The following is a 7,548-nucleotide window of genomic DNA, read 5'->3' on the forward strand; positions in this document are numbered from 1 at the left end:
TGCATCTATGTCACAAGGGTAGTAGATCCCAAAAGGATGATGTTGAGAAAAAAAGCTAGTTCAAGACAGATGTGAAAGTAGCTTTATATAATCTAATAATACAGAATATAATTTTATATATAGAAATTATATATAATCGTATATGTCTTTACAAACACATGAAACCATGTTATTTCTTGGGTCTATGTAAATTTGTGCAAGGTGTCTGTAAGGATAGAGACTGAATACTGACAGCCGTTGCTTTGACCGACGGCGGGGAAGGAAGGTGATGGAACAGGGCAGACAGGGCAAAGAAGACCTGAGCTGCCATGTTCTAGTGTTTTTAAGGCCATGGAAACAGATGTGACATTAACCATTGTGTAATTCTGGGTGGTGACAACGCCAGTGTTTATACCTTTGGTAGTTAAAAAGTATTTCCACCAAAACACCCTGGGGAAATACATCAAACCAAGAATAATAGCTCTTCTCACACCCAGCCTTCTGGGTGGTTTGTTCCTTAGCTGAGGGTGTCTTTAACTGGCCCTATTCTACAGCTTCTAAAAATCAGCATCTTAAGGACCACAGTGAAAACCAGGAAAATACAAACTGTCAGACAGAATGCTTTTCCCAATAAAACTACCCACGCTCTTCCAACTGCCAAAGGTTGAGTTCAGAGAGGCTCAACTTTGCTGTCCAACACGGGCTGAAAACCCACGCTTAACCTGTAGTTCGAAATACTGCCACCAAACACACAAAGAAATGTGTGCAGAAGTGAAAAAGAGTTGCAAAAATAGCACAGGGAATTTCAGCATTCATTACTGCTTATGTCCCCAGATACTGCCCTTGCTTACTTTATCATCAGCTTTACCATTCTCTCCTTGTCTCCTCTCTCTCTATATACATACACACACATAATGTAAATTTAGGTGATATATATATGATTTCTAGATATATCATATATATAATTTTCCCATCCGAGATGTTCGAGAGTAACTGCAAACAGGATGCCCCTCAGTGCATCCTTAAAACAGGGGACACTCTGTTCCGTAAGCACTGTGCACGTGGGGATCCAGAAGTCCGTGAGGTTACATCGCAGGAGCTAATCTCCAGACTTTGCAGCCAGTCGTCTCCCCCTGCTTTACCTGCTGCAGGATCCACCCAGTTTTCACTTGGTTCTTTTGACTCTCCTGGCTTTGCAGTCTCTTTCAATCCCGAACAGCACCTTTGCCTTGGTAGTTCATGACCTTGCCACTTTCGCTGCGCATCTTGTGGACCAGCTCTGTTGGAGAGCGTCTCTCTGTTTGGACTTGTCTGACGCTTCCTCAGGATGAGATTCAGGCTGTGCAGCTGGGGGGTCGGGATAGTACAGATGTGGTGTCCTGTGTCTCTCAGCCTCTTATCAGGAGGCGCAGAGGTATCTTCGTAAAACCATGCTCCCCTCTTCAGCTCTGCACTGGTTTTCTGTCATGTGTCACTTAGACACATGAACTCTGTGGCCAGTCAGGTCCTACATGAGCTTGCTTGTGCCTGCCGTCCTGCCCTGCTCGTGCCTCTGTCCCTGTCACTCTGTTGGAACCACACAAGCCTTTCTGAATCTTACCTTGGCCAAGTTTGTTCCTGCCACAGGGCCTTTGCACTTACTGGTCTGTCTGCCTAAACGGCATTTGGCTCCACATCCTTGCCCGACTGGCTCCATCTCACCCTGCAGTTCTCAGCTCTAAAGTCACCTTCTCAGGTGGACGCACCCTGACCACCCTTTCTGACAGGCCAGCCACTGCCATGTCGGCCCGTGTTTCGTTTTCTCCGAGGCTCTCACTGCTCACTGAAAATATCTTCTTAATTATTTACCAGCTTGCTTTTTTATCTTTCTTTCCCTCATTAGAATAAACAAAGTACCTTGTTTGGCCCGGTATTCAAGGTATCTAGCACAGCGCCTGGCGTGTAACAGCTGCTCCGTTGATATTTGTTGAATTGTCCAGTGAATTACTCTTAACCTCATCTGAATACAGAGAGAGCAATCAGAAAGCAGCACTGAGTTCTAATAATAATAATAATATTAAATAGTGGTTTAAATATACACCCTTATTAGAATTTTAATAATATGCTCTCATGTTGGAGACTGCTATTGAACAAATTGCTCATTTGCCAAATACAGGGCTAAGCTTTTTTATTTGTGTGTTGCCCTAACTTGGTTGAGTTTGCAAACCAATACGGAAACTATTCTTGAAGATTTCATTGTCTGATTCATTCATCAGTCTAGCTGGTGATATTGGTAACTTATTGCAAGAGATCGGTCCCTTATCTGACACTCAGTTAGTTTTCTACACAGCGAGTACGTTCAGGCAGTGATTACATTGATTACATGCCACTTTTTAGCTTTAGCATGGAAATAATTTTCTTTAAAAGGAAAATGGAGAGATGTCATAAATTCATGCCATATAGTCTTTTTCATATAAAGACCTGAACAGTGCCAGGAATGCGATCCAGCCTTCGGGGACGTGGCTTGCCCTGTTCTGGAGTGGGTCACGCCACCCTCTCTGTCTGAACTAGGTGCCAGCATTTTAAAGTGCAATGGTCTTGAAATAAGCCCACTCACTCTCTGATACTTCTCACTTCAGAAGGTTGAGCCAAATTCTCCCCTTCTCGAGTGTGGGCTGAGTCAGTGACTCACTTCCAACAAAGGACATGTGTCTGAATGGATGGTGGGTCGGCTGAGACGAAGCCACAGAGGCTCTGTGGCTTCTACCTCGCTGTCTGGGGTCACTCACTGTGGACGAAGCCAGTGACCCCGTTGTGGGGACAAGCACAGCTGATGGACAGATTCTTGTGATGTGGAGCTGTGGCCCCCTGCAAAGAGCTGTCTGAACTTGCCAGCCATCAGCAGGTGCCGCTGGGAGCCACTCCTCCAGCCCCGGTCAAGCCTCTGATGGCTGCAGCCCTGGCCTGTGTCGTACCTGCAGATTCATGAGAACCGAGGCAGAACTTCCCAGGTAAGTCACTCCTGATTTCCTAGCTCACAGAACCTCTTTGAGATAATACTGCTTATTCCCATTTCAAGCCATTAACTTCTCATGTAATTGGCTACACAGCAACAGGTAGCTAATACAAAAAATTTAGGTTATTTTACATAAAAATCTAAATGTCTGGTTTCTTTTTTAAAAAATCGGGATTGGAAGGCATTGGGCCTGATTTCTTGCCTGTCCACAACCATCTGGAGGTAAATAGCCACTGACCCTACCCCCCCAGCTAATGAGTCAAACTCTGCCTTTAGCCCCTGGGTTTGCTGTTCCCCATTAAACCTCGACAGGACTCTTAGTGTCCTTGGGCCCTTGTCCCCTGACACTCAGCCTGCTCTACTCGCTCGTCTGCCTGAGCTCTGAAGTGTTTGAGCTCACAAGCTCTAGCTTATTGAGTCTAAGACACAGTGATGAAAAAATACAGACTCCTTCATCCACTCCGGTAATATTTATCGAGCACCTACTATGTACCAGGTGCTCTCTAAGGACAGGGGCAGTGACAAAACAGACCTGGCCTCACGGAGCTTGCATTCTAGAAGGAAGAAACAGGAAACAAACTTGTAAGTAAGTAAAACGGATGAGACAGTGCTGATAGCTAAGGTGAACGTTGCAGCAGGTAAAGAAGATACGTGAGGTCAGAGGAAGGGGTGACAGCGGTGGCGTGGTAACCATCAGGCCTTCCCTGACACAATGACATCTGAGCCAAGACCTGCTGAAGGGGAGGGAAGGAGCCACACAGATGGCTGAAGGGAGACGGACTGGCCAGTGCAAAGGCCCTGAGGCAGACCTGGCCTGGAGTCGTTGGGACAGCAGGGAAGCGTGTGGCTGGAGGAGACGAGCTCGTGGAGGCTGGGAGGGGCTTGCACTCTGGCTGAGTGTCTGTATAAACAAGTGTCTGAGGGGGGGTACATGGGGCCCTTGTGTTAAGGACAATGGTGGCTTCCTTTTAGCAAGAGGGACTTTAAAAGCAGACTCTTGGCAGTCCAGGACAAGACAGATGCTCTCTGTGAAAGAGACTTGCATTCTGTGTCCCATGTCACTGCAGGAAAGTCTGGTCTAAGAAAAGAGGATAGAAAATGTTAGAAGGACACAAAAGTATATAATGGGACATAGCAGGACTTTCTAGAGGTTGAGAAAGGCCTGGGATGCTTCCTAGGATCTATGTATCTATCTTTAGATATCTACATATTTGTATTTACCTCCAGATATAGAGAGATAGATGTAGACCTAGAATCCATATGATACATAGTATAGTATCTGTATAGTATCTATGTCTATATAGGGTACTTATATCCGTATACAGATAGATACTTATATATGGATATATAGATAACACATGAGTTTGAAAGTATATGTATAAAAACTCCAGTATGTATTTTTGCGGGGTTTCAAAATTGAGACACATTTTCAATGCTTGCTTTTACTAAACTGACTCCTATAAGACATAGTACTCACCAGCGCAACAACATAACTGTGCTATTTATAAGGTAATTACAGGGTGCACTGGTTTCCCAGGGCCGCCATAACAAAATACCACAGACTGGGTGCCCGAAAATAAGCTTATTCTGTCACAGTTCTGGAGTTCCCAAATCAAGGTGTTGGCAGGGCCATGCTCTCTGTGAAGGCTCTGGGGACACTGGCCCAGGCGTTTCCCTCAGTGTCTGGTGTTGCTGGGCGTGGAGGCACGGCTCCACCATCCTTCTCCGACAATGAACAGCGTCCTTCCTGTCCTTACGTGGCCGTCCCTCTATGTGTGTGTGTGTGTCTGAACCTGTTCTTCTTAGAAGGACCCCACCCTACTGACCTTATCTTAACTTGATTATATATATATACACACACATATACAAATTCACGGCCAGCTTTGTTAGGACGGCCCAGAACTGGGTGCTAGCTTAAGGCTGTGCAAGCGCTGTTTCCCGGTATTGATCCCCACGGCCCGTCTCCTCACTCGGATGGAGGCTGGTGGTGCACAGGGCCATGTGTCTTCCCACATTTCCGTCCGCCTCACCTAATCGTCACCCCACAGTGACTCCCCTAGTATTTGAACCTGCCACTACCTGGTGGTGGCAGGTGGTGACATGCTGGTGTGTTTTAGCTTTTTCCCACTGAAATGACGTGGGGCGCATATCCTTAACCTGTTATGTTTGCATGCTGGGCTTTTATTATTATGGTATGTCAGATTCCTCACGAGGAACTGCAGGTCAAAGGAATGTGTACTTCCTATTTGTTTTCCTGGAAGTTGGAAAACATGTCTTGCTTTTCCTGATTAGTGGGGATATGTGCCTCTTTTCATCCCCAAGTGCCATTTCAGCCCCTTAGTTCAAAAGGTGGCTTCTTGGAAGTGACTTGATTGAGGTGTATCAAGTCTTTTTTCTTTTTTTTTGTCTTGGATAACATCAGTGCTAAAATGAAAGTCGTGAGTCATATAGGTCAAAAGGGTTTCATCCTGTTTTATTTTCATTCCCACAAATGAATACATTAAATAATTCTTTGAAAAATGAGCCAATGGTATGTGTAGTGGGCAGAATAGTGGCCACCACAGGTGTCCAAGGAAACTTTGACTCTGTCACCTGTGGCAAAGGGGCTTTGCAGATGTGATTATCAGTGGACCTCGAGATGGAGAGGTTATCCAGGTGGGCCAGTCTAATCACGTGGGTCCTTCTAAGTGGACGGGCTGTGGTCTGTGGAGAAGGTGTTCCATGAAGAAAGGTCACAGTGATGCTGCTCTGTGGTCTCTGAAGATGAGGAAGGGGCCACGAGCCACGGAATGTGGGCACTTCCAGGAGCTAGAGGAAGGAAGGAAACAGAGTCTTTCCTGGAGCCTCCAGAAAAGGCTGACTTTAGCCTATTGAGATATCTCACCCCATGACTGTAAGATAATAAATTTGTGTTATTTTAAGGCACTAAGTTTGTGGTGATTTGTTATAAGAGCCACAGGAGACTAACTCATACAACATGTAACCTCATGAAACCATTTCCAGATTGTGTATTGGGCCTCATCTTTAAAAGGGTAGCCAACTTACCCTGGCCGGCTAGCTCAGTTGGTGAGAGAGCATCATCCCAATATGCCAAAGCTGTGGGTTCGATTCCTGGTCAGGGCACATACAAGAAACAACCAATGAATGCATAAATAAGCGGAACAATAAAGCGATGTTTTTCTTTGTCCCTTCCTCTGTCTCTGTCTCTCTCTCTCTCAAATCAATACATACAACTTTAAAAATGGGCAGCCTGTTTCTATGCTAATGCATTTCCAAAACCTTAAAAGCTGCACTCTCATTTAAGTTTACACCCTGCGTGCATGATCGAAGGACAGTAAGTTCTAACTCAGTCTTCAGCTTACGGTGAGATCAAACACTGCTGCGGTCAATTGACAATCACGCTCGATTTTTTAGGGGTCCGAATGGAAGTGGACCCTTAAAACTTCCCCTACTATCACATTAAGTACAATAAAAATAAATTAAATGAGAACCACAGAATTTTAAAATAGGCAGGAGCCTTGCTGGCGATCAAACTCAAACTCTGCTCTCCTGGCCGCAAGTGTCATTTTGGGCGAGTTATCATAGACCTTTGAGCAGTAGGTTTCCCTGGGGGGTGACAGCCACAGGCCTCCTCGCAGGGGTCGTGAGAGGCTGAGGTCGAGCTGTGTGTACAGGTGAACCCTTGTAAACCTATGCCATTAGTATACCTGGGAGAATGTACTCATTCTGCAAACGAAGAATGTGAAGTTCACCACGCAGAACTTTTTCATTCATTCAGCACATTTAGGAAACGCCTCATATGTGCTAGGTTCCATCCTAAGTGTCAGAGAAAATTAGTAAAGTGGGCAAAAACCCCTGCCCTCAGTGGATTACAGTGGCCCGTTCTTATCCGCGGGGATCTGTTCCGAGACAGACCCCCAGTGGATGGTTATCTGTATACCTACATTTACCTATGATACAATTTAATTTATAAATTAGGCACAGTAAGAGATTAACAGCTAGCAAAATAGAACAATTATAACAGTATGCTGTAATAAAAATGGGAATGTGTCCTCTCGGTCTTTAAATATATTATTGTGCTGGACTCACTTTTTCACTTGAAGGAAGCACTTTAGGGCTTCTCTTTAGCCTGTCCGAACTGCCAGTGTCACAGATCAGGGATGAAAATCTGCATATTCCCACCTCAGGCCATTTTGAGTTCTATGGGGTTGTGCCAGAGGCAACCAATCGCACATGGATGTTTCTCTTTTTCCCTCCCTTCCCTTCTCTCTAAATACAAATAAATAAAACCTAAAAAAAAGAAATAAAATGAGTGTGAAAGCACAAACACAAAAACAAATCAAGAAGGGTCAAATGGTACATCCGGCTGGCCCGGCCAAGAGGCGATCAGAGTACAACTCGCGGGGAGCCGCCCCTGACCTACAGCCGAAAAGACCCTGCCCCCACCAGGCCCCACCCCTCTCCACCAGGCCCCACCCCTCCCCACCAGGCCCCGCCCCTCCCCACCAGGCCCCGCCCCTTCCCCACCAGGCCCCGCCCCCCCCCTTCCCACCAGGCCCCCGCCCTCTCTGCCG

The 7,548-nt window shown here is 45.9% G+C and overlaps 1 long non-coding RNA gene across 1 annotated transcript; it reads right to left on the reverse strand.

Annotated features, from left to right (window-relative positions):
- Window positions 1-5,438: 5,438 nt before the first annotated feature.
- LOC123480420 (uncharacterized) lies at window positions 5,439-7,379 on the reverse strand. Its single transcript, XR_006656429.2, has 4 exons — window positions 7,064-7,379; window positions 6,682-6,790; window positions 6,020-6,085; window positions 5,439-5,782 (listed from the first exon to the last, which is right to left on the reverse strand). It is a non-coding gene; the product is annotated as an uncharacterized lncRNA (long non-coding RNA).
- Between the last annotated feature and the right edge of the window lie 169 nt (window positions 7,380-7,548).

This window comes from Desmodus rotundus, chromosome 7, assembly GCF_022682495.2.
Source record: "Desmodus rotundus isolate HL8 chromosome 7, HLdesRot8A.1, whole genome shotgun sequence".
NCBI classification, from domain to species: Eukaryota; Metazoa; Chordata; class Mammalia; order Chiroptera; family Phyllostomidae; genus Desmodus; species Desmodus rotundus.